Source organism: Zonotrichia albicollis, unplaced genomic scaffold (genome assembly GCF_047830755.1).
Source record: "Zonotrichia albicollis isolate bZonAlb1 unplaced genomic scaffold, bZonAlb1.hap1 Scaffold_86, whole genome shotgun sequence".
Classification (NCBI taxonomy): Eukaryota; Metazoa; Chordata; class Aves; order Passeriformes; family Passerellidae; genus Zonotrichia; species Zonotrichia albicollis.
The window spans coordinates 68,099-84,372 of NW_027428461.1; the positions used below are offsets into that span (position 1 = coordinate 68,099).

Below are 16,274 nucleotides of genomic sequence, written 5' to 3' on the forward strand. Positions count from 1 at the left end.
TTTTAAATTAATTAATTAAGGAAGAATCCTATGCAAAACTAAATTCTCATTTGGTTGTAACGAATGTGTCTCTTTACTGCAATTCTTACTAGAATGTTCATTTCAGAAAGGGTTGGAGTGAAGGGAGAGGTGTTGAGGTAGCCTGGAGCTTGATGATGGTGCCAGTTATTGTTGAGTGTTTGTGGCTGAGAGAACGGGGAACGCCAACAAGGCAGATATTGTGCTGGGAGTCTGTTACAGACCACCCAGCCAGGATGCAGAGGCAGATTGAATACATAAACAGCTGGGAGAAGTGTCACAATGTGCGCGGGGGCGTGAACGGCCCTGGAATCCGGCTATCTGGAGAGGGGCGAAGGCCAGGGCCCCTGCGCATCAGAAAACAGCCCCCCTCGGCGGCTTTGGCCTCGGGCTGAGCTGGGGGGATAGCTCGGAGCAGCGCGGTGAGAGACGAGTCAGGAGGCGACCACTTGCTGGGGGTAAACTGTCGGTTTATTACAGAAGAACCAACAAAGAGGGGAAAAACACCCAGCAAATGGCCCCGAACAAGGGGCAGGAGAGGGTTTTAAGGGAAAAGGGGGGAAGAAGGCAGGGAAACCCGGCTATCCAATAGAAATACATATTTGGAGGTACGAAACATAACTGATACACTAAAGTAACCAACTGTTATAAATCATAGGAGGGGCTCCGGGGCTACAGCCAACCATACCTCCCAGAGAAAGGAAAATTCTCGAAACCTGGGAGGAGAAAAAGAGTGATTGACTGACCCCAAGGAGGAAACAACTTTCACTTTATAAGAGAAACCAAGGGAGGAGCAGTTTCATTTCCATAGCAACATAACTGGCAGGGTAGCAGCAGGAAGTAATACAGAAAATGGGGGGAGCAAACTAACGAACTTAAGAACACACCACAGCATCTCCCCGTTTCTTATCAAATAAAATGAAAATTTTCTATGCAACTCAAAAGGAAGGTGTCTGCGGCTTGTCCTGCCAATCTTCGCTTTCTTCGAGCTGGAGTTCGCTAGCCCACTTACGTCCTTGAGGCAGCTCTGTGGATTCCTCTTCATCTGAATCTCCTCCGGCTTCTGAGGAGAGGTCCTCCAGCTCAAAATGTTCCTCCAGAGGAAGCGCGGCATGATTGACAGTCATTGAGGTGGCTTTAGCTATTAGTCCTTTGATCAAACTACGGATCAGTACGATCAAAATGCAAAATACAATCAAGCTCAAAACCACTTTACAAACAGATTCTAACACTGAACTGGCCCACCCGCTAAGGCCCCAACCCTTGAATATGTCCCCCAGCCAGTCTGATGTCTCTTGCCTGACCTGATGGACGAGGTCTTGGAGTTTTTTGATGGAGTGTCTGGCGTCCTCGGCCCGAGAGGACAGGTTCAGACAGCAGAGGCCCTCAAACTCCTCACAGTGATGGTGATGGAGCAGTAGTAGAAAATCTATTGCTGCTCTGTTTTGGAGCGTTGCCTTCCTTGTAATTTCCTCGTCCTTAAGGAGGTCGTATAACGCGGCTGAAGTATAATTGGCTTGTTTAACCACCCAACACTCCAGGCGGCCCAATTCACCCAGAGATTTCGCCACCGATAACCATGGCAATAAAATGGTAAAGGCGACGGATTTAGAATGAGACCAATGGGTAACTTTACCATCACAATCTTCAGTGAGATCTTTAAGATCTCTTTTAGATCTGGCCAATTCGGATGTGATGTTATTCCTTTTCCAATTGATAATTTGGGTGATGTTGGGGGTAAACAGCGTCAGCCGGCCAAATGTGCACGGCCCTCCGATCAGACCAGAGGGGATGCCTGCCCACGCTCGATCGCCACAAATCAAGAACACCCCCCTGGGAAGGGCGTAAGGGGTCCGCTTGGTAGTGGTGGGGCCGATGATTTTTAGAACAGCGTGGCACCACTGGCTCGCTTGATATTGCTTCTTTGTCTGCCGGACCACCTCACTGCCCTCATATATGGGGGCATAACTATATTCAAACTGAAAACAAATTGAGGAGTTGGCGGAACCGAGTAGATGCAGTTCTGTGGGCTCGGAGGGCGCAGGACTGAGCCTAGCTACTCCACTTCTCCAGGCATTACTGGGTTCAAAACCGGGGAGGAAAGTTAGGCTCTGGGCCAAAACGGGGGAAAGGGCAGACTGGAAGGCAGGGGGGAACTCGCCTGGGGAGAAAGGGATCCCCACAAGGCAAGACGACATCGGGTCCTCTGCTGCGCCGGTGTCGAGGCATATACTGTCCTGTCCTAATGATTGGGCCAAGGCACGCCAGACGTTGATTTTTGGCTGGGGGATGACCCACGGCTCCGCAGGTGGCAGAAGGAATCCGCAGGTCATCAGTACGGTCAACAACAAACAAGGATTGAGAGCCAGCGTAGTCAATTCGAAGACCATTCGGGGAGATAAAACTGAAATGAAAGGAGAGCCGTAAAAGTATGCAGGATTCACAGATATGGTTCCTCTCCAAACAACCAATTTAAGTAAAACTCACGAGGGTTAATGGTTGGAGCCGGGGGGAAAAAGGAGGAAAGGTGGTATAAAAGATCAAGGGGTGGAGGAGAAGCTGGGGGAGAGGGTTCTTCAGTAACTGGAGTGAGATCTGGAGAGAATGAGGAGGGTTGATGGGATAGTTTCTTCCGCCGACGCCAACATGCTTGCCGGACCTGTGGTACTGCCTCCTTCTTGATCCCCTGCTTCGGGACGAAGGGCCTGACCCACTTAGATGGTACCCACTTGGGACCCGAGGGAGTGGACACGCAGGCATATCCCCTCCCCCAAGTTACCAGGTCAAAGGGGCCCTCCGTCTGCCAGGTCTCCGGATCTTTTACAAGAACCGGTGGCCTGGTTTTAGGCTGCAGCTGCTGGTGACTGCCGAAATGTCGGACTATCGGAGGGTTTTGGCTGTCAAAAGAGCAATTCAGGAAGTTGAGTGTGTACAATGCCCTTGATAGCCGGACTTGGGGGGTCTCTGCCTTCATCGTCGGTAGTTGCCGGGATAGGACCTTCTTAAGGCTCTGGTGAGCTCTTTCCACCATGGCTTGGCCTGTCGGGGAATAGGGGATGCCGGTTTTATGCACTATTCCCCATTGCTGCAGAAAGCTTTGCAGCTCCTTGGAAACATACGCAGGGCCGTTGTCTGTTTTTAAGGTCTTAGGGATGCCCAAGACAGCGAATGCCTGGAGCAGATGCCTCTGAACATCCGCTGCCCTTTCACCTGTGTGGGCAGAAGCATAGATCGCCCCGGAGAAAGTATCCACTGAGACGTGGACGTAACACAATCGGCCAAAAAATGGAATGTGCGTTACATCCATCTGCCACAACTCACAGCTTGCCAAACCCCGGGGATTAGCCCCTGAGGCTATGGTAGGCATTTGATCTTGCTGGCACTGGGGACATGTGGCCACTATTGCCTTGGCCTGCTCCTGCGTCAGATTGAACTGACGAACCAGGCCAGGGGCATTTTGATGGAACAGTTGGTGGCTGATTTTAGCCTGACTGAACACATCTGGGAGGGGGGCCTGCGAAACAGCAGCCGCCGCTAAAGAATCGGCGCGACGGTTTCCCTCCGCAATGAACCCAGGTAGATCTGTGTGTGATCTCACATGCATGACATAGAATGGATGCTCGCGGTTAGAGACTAACTCGACGAGCCTATTCAGCAATTCAAATAATCTCTTATTAGTGATCTCTTGAAGAACAGCTGACTCAGCTCGAGACACTACACCTGCGACATACTCAGAATCTGTGACCAAATTGAAAGGTCCAGGGAATTTCTGAAATGCCCTGACGACTGCATCCAACTCAGCAACTTGTGGAGAGCCCTCTACAACAGCAACATCGGACTCCCACTGCTGAGTCTGAGGATCCTTCCAAGTCATCACTGACCTGTGGGATGCTCCAGACGCGTCAGTAAAAACTGTCACAGCATCCAGTGGCTTCTTGCTCTGAACCTTTTTCAACGAGAATTTAAACCCCGAATTGAATAATTTGTGGGACGGCCGATTTACTGTGATGCGCCCAGTGTAGCTGTCGAGTGCAAACTGAAGGTATTCATTAGTTTGCAGCAGTTCTTCAAAGATTTTTAGTTTAAATCGGCCCGATTCCAATTTAATTGGGATCTGTATGCATGAGAAATCACAGCCCGCAAGCTCTCTGATCCTCGATCTTGCTTTGAGAATCAGTTCTGCTATCAACTCCTGTGGCCGTGTCATTCTTTTGGACCTATGGTGGCTCAGAAAGACCCACTCTATAATTAAGAGCTTGTCTCCTAATCCTTGGTCCTTCAGACTAACATCCCATTGATGTATTATGCCATGAAGGTGTGGCAATTTTCCCAGTATAATAAATTTGAAAGGCAGGCCCGGATGGTATCGGTGGGCCTGCCTGGCCGAAATATCCTTTTGTATTTTCTCCAGAGCTACCTGTGCCTCTGGGGTAAGAGTCCTAGGAGAACTAAGCTCCTCTCCCCCTTTTAACAAATCGAAAAGAGGGGCTAAATCTTCGGTTGAAATGCCCAACCAGGGTCTCACCCAATTTAAGGATCCACACAGTTGATGGGCATCTGCTAGGGTCTGGACCTTTGTCCGAATTGCCAATTTTTGCGGCACAATTGTCCGCTTTGTAATTTCGAGGCCCAGGTATCTCCAAGGTGGCACCCGCTGAATTTTGTCTTGCTGGAGCTCGAACCCTGCAGCAGCCAACGCATTGGTTGTCAGGTCAAGCGCATGGGCAAGCAGACTGTGGTCGGGCGCACACACGAGGATGTCGTCCATATAATGGTGAACAATGACGGCATCCCCGAGGGCTGTACGAATGGGTGACAGCAGCGAAGCGACATACCACTGGCAGATCACAGGGCTGACCTTGAGGCCCTGTGGAAGCACCCGCCAATGATAGCGCTTGGCTGGGGACTCACAGTTGATGGACGGAACTGTGAATGCAAATCGCGGGGCGTCCTCCGGGTGAAGGGGAATTTGGAAAAAGCAATCTTTTATATCAATCACAGCTAATTCCCAATCTCGGGGGAGCATTGCTGGGGAGGGCATCCCTGGCTGAAGGGAACCCATGTCAATTATTAATCTATTAATTCGGCGAAGATCAGTCAGGAGCCGCCACTTATCCTTGTTAGGCTTTTTGATGACAAACACTGGGGAGTTCCAGGGTGACATGGTCTCTTCCAGGTGGCCTTTCAACAACTGCTCCTGAACGAGCTCGTTGAGTGCCTTTAGTTTTTGCTTGTTAAGTGACCACTGCTTGACCTGTACTGGTTTATCTGAAAGCCAATTCAGTTTCCAGGTCCGGCACTCCTCAGTGGCCACCACCCGAAAAACCTGGGGAGCTGTCGGGAGATCGATTTTGGCCCCCCACTGGGCTAAAAGGTCCCTTCCCCAGAGGGGCTCTGTATAATCTAAAATGAACGGGCGTATAGAGGCCAATTGCCCGTCGGGCCCCTTAATTTGCACAATGCTCTTTGATTGGTTTGCCAATTGGAGGCCCCCAACACCAGAAATCGTGCCCGCTGCGCTTTGCAGGCCCCAATGCGACGGCCATTCCCGGGAGGGAATGATCGTCACATCTGCACCCGTGTCCAAAAGACCCCTCACTAATTTCTTGTCCCCGCCCAATGAAAGTTGACATGTCAGGCGGGGCTTCTCCCTCCCCACCAACTGTGTCCAGGCCACGGTTGGAGGCGAGTCCTTCTCCGTCGGGCTCGAGCAATGGTCATTATCTGGCACAGGAATAGCCTGAGCAATGACCTGTCCCTTAGGGAGGAAAAGCGGGGGTCGGACACAATACAGCCCTACCGCGAAGTGGTCCCGGTCGGTAGTTACCAGACCAGGGACTATGTGGATGTCTCGCGGTGTGTGCTTTGTGTCTCCGACAACGGTCCACCTGCATCGTCCCAGTTTCCTCCAGCGACCCGGGTGTTGCAAGTCGACAGACACCAGCTGCAAATTACTGCTAGGGAGGTAAATGCTCCTAGTTAGCTGCAGCCTGTAAGGGGAAACAGAGGACATGGTGTTAAGTACAGGTTTGGGCAGAATATCACAGGTAAAGTGTTTCGAATCCGATAGGTGCGTCAAATCTGGCAAGGTGTGCGGCGGTTCTCCCTCGTTTCTTCTCTCCCCGGATGATGATAAACAGCCTGCCACATTTCTATCCACGCGCAGGGAGGGACTGCGCTCCAATCCTAGTTTTTTTTCTTTTCATTCTCCTCCTTTTCCCGCTTCCGCCTCCATTCCATGTAGTCTTGCCGCATAGGGCACTGTGGCATCCAATGTCCCACTTTACCACAGAGATGACAGGGATGGGTTGCCGATGTTCTCTTGCCCGCCCCAGGTGTTGGAGGGCCGGCAACGGGGGCAGCTTCTCCCTCTATGCAGTCCTGCACGGGGCATTCAGTAAAAGCCACGGAAGCCCTTTTAGACCGTGATGAAAGGGAGACCTGACGCACCACAACATCTATCATGGCCTCTACTGTGGGTCTAGGACTACGAGGGAGAGTTTTTATAGCTTTGCGGCACTCAGCGTTTGCATTGCTATATGCCATTCTCTGGAGCATCATTTCCCTGTCATCATCCCCGAGCGCCTGTGCTTCCACATATCTGTAGAGGCGCTCCATAAATTCCATGTATGGTTCATGCTCTCCTTGCAAAACCTCATCATCCTCCCATTGGGAAGTAACTACTTCCAGCTTGAAGAAAGCTCGTTCAGCTGCTCGGGCCGTCTCCATCAGCTGGGAGGGGAATAAAGCTCTGGCTTGTTTTGCCCCTTCTGCCCACTGCCTTTCACCCAAAAGATGATCAAGGGAAATTATCAAACCATCTGCATCATGGGACAGGGCCGGATTACCCCAAAGACTCGGCAGTACCTCCGATATTTCCCTCCCCCATTCCCTCACCCAGACTCTGAATTCCATAGGCCTTATAAGGCTGGAGAAGAGTGCCCTCAGATCTGCCGGAACTAAATCTCCCTGGGAAAGGGTATTATGTAGCAAACCCCGGAAGTATTCTGACCTTCGGGAGTAGTCTTTCTGTGCCTTGCACAACTCTTTAATTCGTGCCTCCGCTAAGGGCACCCACCGAGCCTGAATTGTTCCCTCTCCCCCCAGGTTATAGGTAACCGGGGCCGCTTCTAGTAAAGGCATTTGCTGTGGCTTGTGGCCAGGCACTGCCCCCCCGCCCTCCATAGGCACTGCCCCCCCCCCCCCCTCCGAAGACACCCCGTGGGAATCGGGGGGGAGGGAGTTGGAACCGAAACTGGAGGAGGTTGAGGCGGGGTTTGGCGCTGACGTAAGGGGAGGGAGTGTGCAAGGCCATCCACCCCGTTCCCCCCCCTGGGCAGCGTTGGGAGGCGGAGGGGAAAGCGAAAGTGAAGCGGGGGAGGAGGGAACGGGAGGCTGAACCGGGGGAGAAGTTTGAGAGGGAGCTGAAGGTTGGGTGCCAAGAACTGAAGGTTTCTCAGAGTACGGAGGAGCGAGCGGGACGGGGGGAGGATACGAGGGAGGGGGGATTGGGCAAGGGCTGTGTTCAGGGTAAAGGAAAGGGTTGCCGCTTGAGAGAAAAGGGGTAGTAGAAGAAGAAGAAGCTCTGTCGCCATCTTCGACGGTGCTAAAACGAACAGACTTAGGGGTTACAACCGGGGACTCGGGAACTGGGGTAGAGGGTGAGGATATAGGGGGAGGAGCTTGGCCAGGGCTCCTCCCACGGGGAGGCTGAGCCGGTCGAGAGGGAGCAGGGACAGCATGGAAACCCTGCTTTTTGTTGGCCTTCAAAATCCCTCTAGAGGGCTCATGCCTATGGGGAGAGGGAGAGGGTTGGGGGGTAAGGGAAGCCGAACGGGGGGATCGGGGACAGGCAGGGCTTTTCTTAAGTTCCCCGGACGAAGAGAGTGTTTTGAGCACTCTGTTTGCCCAAAATGCCACAGTTGCTAATTTTGTCTCCCCAGAATCAACTGCTTGTTCCAATTTTGCCAAAACGGCAGTCCAAAGGTGTGGCTGTTTTGCAAGTTCTGGGGAAATTTCAGGGAACTTAGAAAAGATCCACTTAGTTAAGAATTTTAACTCTTGCTTGGGGGCCTTCTGGCCACCTCCAAGCAGTATACTCTTTAGAATATAATAGACCTCCTTCTGGGATTTTCCCAAACTAGCACCCATAAGTGCCTTTATAGTACAGGAACTGCCAATACTATAAAGGGGGGAAAATTCCTCTGATGGTAAAAACCACCACCTGAAAACAACAGAAAGCCACTTTCCACCAGCCCCTGCCTCCCCCCTACTGTCCCCAAGTCTGGGGCTTCAGTAAAAGGAAAAAAAATTCAAGGAAAGAGGGTGGAAGGGTGGGTCCCCAAGGCAGGGCATGCACCCCCAGGGAAATTTTAAAAAGGCAAGGGGGAAAGTCGGAAAGGTCCCCAAAGCAGGGCCCGACCTTACCTAATCCGGTGGCAGCAGCAAGTGATGAATCAGGAGGGGTATTTTCGTCTCCGGAACCGTCCTCTCTGGGTGCGAGGGTTCCCGATTCCGATCCTACAGGGAGTGCCGCTCCTACAACGGAGCCTGCCCCCCCCCGAGGTAGTGCAGCGTCCACTGGAAACTAAAAATTCCACTTCCGAGGGGTCTGTTTTGATTATTTCAGGCCCCAACGTTGGTCCGCCACTCTGCGCGGGGGCGTGAACGGCCCTGGAATCCGGCTATCTGGAGAGGGGCGAAGGCCAGGGCCCCTGCGCATCAGAAAACAGCCCCCCTCGGCGGCTTTGGCCTCGGGCTGAGCTGGGGGGATAGCTCGGAGCAGCGCGGTGAGAGACGAGTCAGGAGGCGACCACTTGCTGGGGGTAAACTGTCGGTTTATTACAGAAGAACCAACAAAGAGGGGAAAAACACCCAGCAAATGGCCCCGAACAAGGGGCAGGAGAGGGTTTTAAGGGAAAAGGGGGGAAGAAGGCAGGGAAACCCGGCTATCCAATAGAAATACATATTTGGAGGTACGAAACATAACTGATACACTAAAGTAACCAACTGTTATAAATCATAGGAGGGGCTCCGGGGCTACAGCCAACCATACCTCCCAGAGAAAGGAAAATTCTCGAAACCTGGGAGGAGAAAAAGAGTGATTGACTGACCCCAAGGAGGAAACAACTTTCACTTTATAAGAGAAACCAAGGGAGGAGCAGTTTCATTTCCATAGCAACATAACTGGCAGGGTAGCAGCAGGAAGTAATACAGAAAATGGGGGGAGCAAACTAACGAACTTAAGAACACACCACAGCAACAATGACTAGTCCTTGTTCTTATGGGGGGCTTCCCCTTTACCAGATGTGTGCTGGAAATGTAACACAGCAGAGAGGAAATGGTCTAGGAGGTTCCTGGAGACTTTTGAAGAGAACTTGCTGAGCTGACACAACTGGTGAGGGAGCCAGCTGGGCAGGGAGCCCTATCTCCTTTGTGACTTTCTCTTTGAGAATAGAGAAGGACTGGTGGGTGGTTGGAGGCTGTCTTGAGCATATCAATCATAAAATGGATGTTTACAGTGTTTACTGTCATCTTGGACTTCCAGAGGGCAGGATTTGGCCTGTTAGGTGAATGGTTGGTTGACAGAGTCCCTTGGGAGGTAGTTCTGAAGGGCAGAGGAATCCAGAAAGGCTGGAAGAAGAAGAGCAAAAAGGAAGCTCACAATCTGAACTTCAGGAGAAGACTCTGTCCTCTTCAAAGATCTGCCTGTTAGAGCTCTATGGAAAGAGGCCCTGGACAGACTGGAGGCCCAAACAAGTTTGTTAGTATTCACAGTCACTTCCAAGCTCAAGTCTGGTTCATCACAATGAGTGGAAAGTCGGACAAAAATTCCTGGAGGCTTGCATGGATGAACAAGGAGCTACTGGCAAAACTCAACACAGAGAAGTATACAGAAGGTGGAAATGGAACCAAGTAACTGGAGAGGAATGCAGACACCATCCAAGCATGCAGGGATGGGGTTAGGAAAGCCAAAGTCCAATTGGAATTGAAAATAGAGTCACTAGCAAGTGATATCAAAGTCTACATGACAGACTTCTTTAAATACATAGGTGACAAAAGGATGGCTGAAATAAACATGAGCCCACTGTTGAATGAGGCAGGGAACACAGGATGTGGAAAAGGCTGAGATACTGAAATCATCTGCCTTAGTATTTATTAGTAAGACAGACCTCAGGAATCCCAGACCCCAAAGACCTTCCCCTGGTGCAAGGTCTGGGACAAGGAGGATACACCCTTGGTGGAAGATGATCAGGCCAGGGAATACCTAAGCAAACTGGTGATACCTATGTTCATGGGCCATGATGGGATGCACTCATGAACCAGAGAGAGCTGACTGATATCCTTATGAGGCCACTCACACTAATTAAATAATCGTGGCAATTGAGAGAACTGCCTGATGTTTTGAGGAAAGCATCACTCCCATTAACAGAAATCAGGAAGGGGGCACACAGAGCTACAGGCCAGTCAACTTCATTTCAGTTTGTGGAAAGGTGATGGGGCAACTAATCTCTTTTTAAAAAATTAGTCTAGGTGTTATTAAATCAAGAACTGATGTAATAAATTCACCTTGGCTCCCGACTGGGCAGGGGATGCACTGGCTCCTGACAGGGCCTGACTCTGTGCCCTGGGGCTGGGGGAGCTGTCACGGGGCAGGGAGGGCCAGGGCTGGCAGTGGCTGCTCAGGGATGGCTTTGGCCCGTGTCCCTCCAAGCAGCCACTGCCCAAGCAGCTGCGCTGCCCCCGGGCTCTCCTCCCGGCCTGCTGGGCTTTGTTGGGTGGCACAGCCTGTGCCAAGGGGCGGCAAGGTGCCTGCAGGCCCCAGCTCTGGGGGAAACCGAGAACGTCCTGCCTGCATCCACCGTGCTGCCAGCTCAGTAGTGCAGCACAGCACGGGCTGACGCTCCTCATTGCTCCCACAGAAGTGCTTGGCATGTCAGACACAAACGCCCAGAATCCACGGAAAACACCGAGAATTATCTGCCCCCAGGACGTGCGCAGGTCCTGCATGATAGGCACGGTAGTGACACTGTGCACTGTGCCAATTTCCGTGGGACTGTGCTATGCTGGGTTCCGGTTGTGGAAGGGAAAGAAACGGTAAGTGTTGGCCCATCTCTACCCTCTAGCTTCTTTATAGGCTGCACATAGTCAAGAACATTCAGGGAACAGAAATGCTGCTGTGGAGTTGTGGCCAGTCCATGGTTGTCCAACTAACTGTGCTGAGGGTCCTGCTGCTGCTCAGAGCTTTCATTGGCCTCCTAATTGCTGGGCCTTGTCCTGGGGTGCCCGCTGGGGCTGCAGCCAGTGCTGGCTCCCACTGAGGCTGCCTGGCCCAGAGCAGCCCCGGGGACACAGGGCAGAGGCAAAGCACGGTGGGGAGGAGAAAGAGCAGGGGCGAGATTGCCCTTGAAAGGCAGAGGTGCTCTGGGGCCCACTCCTGGCCACGGAGCCTGCCCAGAGCTGTGTCCTGCTCGCCGGGGCCTTGAGGGGCAGCTGTGCAGCTGGGCCAAGCTGTGCCAGCAGCTCCAGCCGTGCTGGGGAGCCTTGCCAGCTCTGGGCCCTGCTGTGCAGGAGGCTCCCTGTGTGCCACTGGCACCTGGGCCCTCAGCCACCTCCTCTCTCCACAGTCGCGCTGCCGCTGCTCCAGCATCCCGGCCGAGAAGGCGTGCCTCTCCCTCTCCCCCAGAGAGCCCAGAGACCGTCGCCTTTGACAGCTCTCACCCGAGGCCTCGGCAGCAGGAGTTGCCCAAGAAAGCAGAGCACCAGCCCTCCGTGCCTCCCCCACGGCCCCCCAGCCCGGCCTTGAAGCGGAAGCCTCCCGAGATCCCCCCACCTCCACCCCTCCCGAGCCCGCCGCCCTGGTCCAACTAGGACTGCAACTGGGCTAGCCTCGCAGGGCTTGGGCCACCAACAGCTTGGGCACCTGCCCTCCTCTACAATTAGCCCGTGTTACCTACGGGCAACAGCCAGAGTCCGTTTTCATACTCTTGGACCTTCAACAGGAAGGGCTGAAGATTCTTCCCATGCCCTTTCTCATCCTTTACCTCTTTCATTTTCATACAGTTGGGTGCTCGTTGCATCTCTTAAAGACTTTATTAGCACTGCATGTTTTGCCTTACCTGTCAAGGGAAAAAAAATAAAAAAACTCTTCAGTTCTGATTTCATTTTTAGTGCGATTTGGCCGCTCACATTTTGAGGAATTAATTTTCCACGATACTTCTTCCCTTTTTCCTTACTATCCATAAAAAGTTCATCTGGCCAAAAAAATCACCAGCATTACTGAGATTTACCTCAAAGCCCAGAGGGGAATCTAGCACCAAATATTCTTCCTCTGCACTGCGCAACAAGAAATATTCAGAAGAATATTCACTGGCAGCTGAGGCTTGTGGAACTCCCAGAATACTGAGCCTGCAGAGGAGGCACACAGCCCTGGCAGTGGCTGAGGGGACTTCTCCTCACAGACTCCTCTGAAAGTGTGTCACTCCAGGAGGAGAAAGCCTTTAAACCTGTGCCTTACCTTCTTCCTGTGCTAAAATGTAAAGTTCCTCCTGAGCTACAAACAATTCTCCATTCCTCAACAAAGCTACTCATGTTCGTGACTTATCTTAAAGAGCAAAAGCAAATGCAGTCAGAAATTTCTCATCAAAGCCTGTTTGCAGAGAAACGCCACCATATGTGAGAAAATAGTTCTTAGCATCAGCTCAGTCAAACGAAAGGCAACCCTGAACTGAGCAGCGCTTTAAGTGAACTTGAATTCTCTTTCCTCACCTATCAGCCGGGTTGGTTTGCTCTTTTTTGTCCTAGAGAGAACATTAGAACAATTTGCTCTTGGCAGGACTCCTTGCATGGCTCCGGCTGTAAATGTGTTGGGCTATAGCACAGGGCCAGGGGGGAGCTCAGCAGCCTCATCAGAGCCCAGGGCCACGGCCCTTCCCTGCCGGGGCCCGAGCCTGGCCCGGCCCGGCCTGGCCCCAGGGGATGGGCTCCGCCAGCCCGCCCGCTGTGCCCGCAGCCAGGCCCAAGGCTTAGCAAGAGGCTTTCTCCCAGCTTTGCAAAACCTCGGCCAAGTGACCCTTTGCTGTGCTGAGAAGAGTAAAAACCCCCTCAAATGTAACCCCGCTGCACACCTCATGAGGGGTGCCTGCACACCTTAGGAGAGGCCGTCAATACTCCTTTGTGATTCCTGAGGGATCCCTGCACCCCTCGGTATGGACCCGAAAATATCCATGTGTGCCTCATGAGGGATCCCTTCACCCCTCAGCAGGGACCCCAAAATATCACTGTGTGCCTCATGAGGGACCCCTTCACCTCTGAGCACAGATCCCAAAATATCACTGTGTGCCTCATGAGGTTCAGGCCCAGGTCATCCCCCAGAAGGCAATGTGCCCTCAGCCCAGGGATGCTCAGCATGGGCTCCCCCAGCCCTCGGGTCCCCGCCGCTGGTCACAGCAGCCCCTGCCTGGCTCCTGCCTGCCCACACCGTGGGCATCCACGGCTGCTCCTGGCCATGGAGCTCAGCCAGCGCTGCTGCCGGGTGGGCTTTGCTGCTGCTGCCACCCGGACACTGGGCTGACAGCTCCATTTCTTTATTGCAACAGAACAGCCCATTCGGGAAGTGCTGCAGTGCCCGATTTCCTCAGCCCGACTAGCTGCCAACACCAACACCCAGAGTGGGCCGCCCCCAGAAAACTGTCAGCTCTGGGGTTTGGCTGTAGGGCACGGCTGCTTTACAGCACGGGTGGAGTGCGCGGGGGTAGGGACAAGGAACAGGGAGAGGTCTTCTGTATGTTTATTCCCCGCAGAGTCAGCGACAGAAATACACTGAATTAAAGGCCTACACTGATTTCCAAACTGCGGAGGTGCCTGGGGAGGATACAGTCTTTAGCCAGTTGGGAGAAACTGAGGGTGGAACACAAGGCGGGGAATCCATTGTTTAAACCAATAGGGGATTACAGGGGAGGAGGACAACTTAAACCAATAGAGTTTCAAAGCATCCTAAATGGACAGGGAAGTTTCTAGAGAAAGGGGCAGGACTGGGGAGGGATTGACATTGAATGGGAGGAGGAACAGGGAACAAAAGGGCAGGACTTTGGGGAGATGGACAACTAGGGCAAAGCCAACAAGGGGCGGAGGGGGGGAAGAACAACCCATTGGCAATAAAATGTGGTATAACAATACCAAATAAGGGGGTGTATAAAACTGACTACTAGGACCGAATTACAATCAAAAACATGCACTGCAACAGGGAAGCTCTCAGTCAGGGCTGTGTTGAGTGCTTCCAAATCCTTTCCAGCATCAATAGAACGTCAAACTTGCCCTTATCCCATGCAAACAGAGTGTTCCCCAACAGCAAACCATTCCAAGGTCCTCTGAGAAATATGTATTTTATGATTGGCTTTTTGCTAATATAGCAGCCATAGAACACTGCAATTTGTCAGAGAAAAAGAATGTATTGCTCTCCTAGCAGAAGAAACTAACTTCTTCCTGCGTCGCTCAGCCCTCAGGAAGCCGGTTAGGATTAAGAGGGAGAAGTTGACGAGGACCAGACAAAATCCTCTGTTTGAATGGAAGTTATGCATCATATACGAGATGCACGAATATGCAACAGGTTATTGTTTATATGGGTTAATCCTCTGTTAATGTCTGTCCTTTTTCGGGCTTATGCTGCCCAGAAAATAGGTACCCAGATGTCTGTAACTCTATCATTCTATTGTCTCCTATTGTCCTAATCCAAATTGTCCAAAATTTTTAGCACTCTAATGATATTGCTATTTTTATAACCAATTTATTAAAAATAAAGTTTTACAATTTTACAAACAATTGATTGCCATTTTTCACACCCCTCCTGGGAATCAGGAACACGTGTGGTGGGGCCGGCTGCACCTGTGGGAGCAATGGGGAGCGTCAGCCCGTGCTGTGCTGCTCTGCTGAGCTGGCAGCACGGTGGATGCGAGCAGGACGTTCTCCGTTTGCCCCAGAGCTGGGGCCTGCAGGCACCTTGCCGCCCCTTGGCACAGGCTGTGCCACCCAACAAAGCCCAGCAGGCCGGGAGGAGAGGCCGGGGGCAGCGCAGCTGCTTGGGCAGTGGCTGCTTGGAGGGACACGGGCCAAAGCCATCCCTGAGCAGCCACTGCCAGCCCTGGCCCTCCCTGCCCCGTGACAGCTCCCCCAGCCACAGGGAACTGACTGACAAAAACTCCACAGCCAGCAAAGAGACTGTCCCAGTGATTGTCTGCTGCTCTTCTTCCCTGCAGTTGGTCTCAGAAACAGCCCTCACACTGCTCTAAATGCCCACCCATGGGCTGACCAGCCCCTATGCTTTTCCAGTCTGCTCTCAGAAATTTTGCAACAAATCCACCAATAAATTCCAGGTTAACTCTGGGAATTGCACTCTACAGTTTGCTTCATTTTTTCCCAATCCCTGGAATTTCCTGTATATACTAATCGTCTTAATGACCTCTGATTCTTTTCAGTGTTGTTTTTTTTTTTTTTGTATTGAGACAGATGAAACAGCCTTATTGGTTTTAGTATTGGCAGGTCTGTTTTTTTTCTTAGCAAGGTGGTTTACTTATTATCTACATGTAAACATAGTTTTACTTATGGTATTTTTTTCCCCAATTACTTTGGCAATCTGTCATTCACTTCTTAGTCAATGTTCCATATATGAACAATTTTGAATCTCTTTTTATAGAAATATAAAGATCTCAGAAACCTGTCTTTTTAATTTTGATGACACTCTTTCTCCTGATTCCCAGCTTTTACAATGATCCTTTATGAAACATCCCTGAGGATAGGTAGAGTTACTTGGGAAATACTTGGCTTAACCTGGGAATGCATTATTACTTTTAGTGCTATAAACCTACATTGCTTCAAGCTTCACAGCCACAGTCATGATTTGTGGCTCAAGGCATGGATGCCTGTCTGAATTAAAACAATGTTTGTGAGGCAGCTGAAGAGCTTAGACCTCAGACATTGAAATTCCTGGGAGGAGGAGGAGGAGGAAAAAAGGATAAAATCATGTTTCAAAGGTTTTTTTTTCACTTCTAGTATGCCAGAAATATGGTAGACTACACGTGTCTTCAAGTGTCATTTAATTCCAGAACAACTCTCTACAATGCCAGTCACCAGGCCAAATTACTCAAGACTTTGCAACCTAATGCATCAGCTTTAGTTCTAGTGACAGGTAGGCCTTAATTCCTGTCCGATTAGAGCAAATCCACAAAACAATCTTGCCTCTGTGTGAATGGCAAGAAGAA

General features: G+C 51.5%; 2 long non-coding RNA genes and 1 pseudogene across 3 annotated transcripts; 2 read left to right on the plus strand and 1 right to left on the minus strand.

Moving 5' to 3' along the window:
* The window catches only part of LOC141728094 (structural maintenance of chromosomes flexible hinge domain-containing protein 1-like), a 41,449-nt pseudogene extending 29,272 nt beyond the window's left edge, over positions 1 to 12,177 (plus strand).
* Positions 472 to 8,652, minus strand: LOC141728095 (uncharacterized). 2 transcript variants are annotated; one of them, XR_012578778.1, is made up of 2 exons: positions 8,446 to 8,652; positions 472 to 6,008 (listed from the first exon to the last, which is right to left on the minus strand). It is a non-coding gene; the product is annotated as an uncharacterized LOC141728095 (long non-coding RNA). The 2 variants fall into 2 exon arrangements; XR_012578779.1 differs by lacking the exon at positions 8,446 to 8,652 and adding an exon at positions 7,031 to 7,275.
* LOC141728096 (uncharacterized) lies at positions 7,350 to 8,878 on the plus strand. The gene is made up of 2 exons (XR_012578780.1): positions 7,350 to 7,479; positions 8,648 to 8,878. It is a non-coding gene; the product is annotated as an uncharacterized LOC141728096 (long non-coding RNA).
* Positions 12,178 to 16,274: the final 4,097 nt, after the last annotated feature.